We start from the raw sequence: 754 nt of genomic DNA, 5'->3' as shown, positions 1-754 counted from the left end.
AATAAGTTAAATAAAAGTCAAAATCAAATTAGAGTAGATATCATAAAGATCATAAAAGTGGTTGAATACACAAAAATTTTATTCAGAGGAAAAAAAAATAATAGATGATACTAAATTTTGGTAAGTAATATTTATTTATAAACAAATTTTCATAAGTTGACTATTTTAATAATAGCTGTTGAAATAATCTATTTTTTATCCATATTTCATTGATAAATTGATCCAAGTAACGCCCATACTGTCAAGTGAATTAGCAGCGTACTCTGCTGGTTATAGATAGTAAAATGTGAATTAATTAATTTATGGTTTAACCCAATTATCACAGAAAAATCATAATTTAAAAGTAATGAATTTAGATTATGAACTTACTCAAACAGAGTTCGACCCTATTTGTGTGGTTGAGACGCACAATGCACTGTACAAACTTTGAAAATAAACAACCTTCATTGACAACCGCTGTTTTTTAATTTTGTTTATATTTCGGATGTTTTAAAAAGCCACATCCTTTTTATTTAAAGTTCATAATTCTGTTTCCTAACGCTTTCCATGTTGTATTATTTGTTTTTCTCTATTCAGCTGGTTTGTAGTCGACAACACTGTAGAGCACAATACAATCGGTTGTTTATTGACTCGTTTATTTCCCCACAAGGAATTATTAATTTTCCATACTACTGCTTTGTCGGTTTGTACATCAAAGAACTTAATGAGTTGGTTGTCAAGTGAAGGTGCTTTTCATCTATTTAATTAGCTACAA

Source organism: Halyomorpha halys, unplaced genomic scaffold (assembly GCF_000696795.3).
Source record: "Halyomorpha halys isolate HHAL.00 unplaced genomic scaffold, Hhal_1.1 Scaffold1252.1, whole genome shotgun sequence".
Taxonomy (NCBI): Eukaryota; Metazoa; Arthropoda; class Insecta; order Hemiptera; family Pentatomidae; genus Halyomorpha; species Halyomorpha halys.
This window is presented reverse-complemented; position numbering follows the sequence as displayed.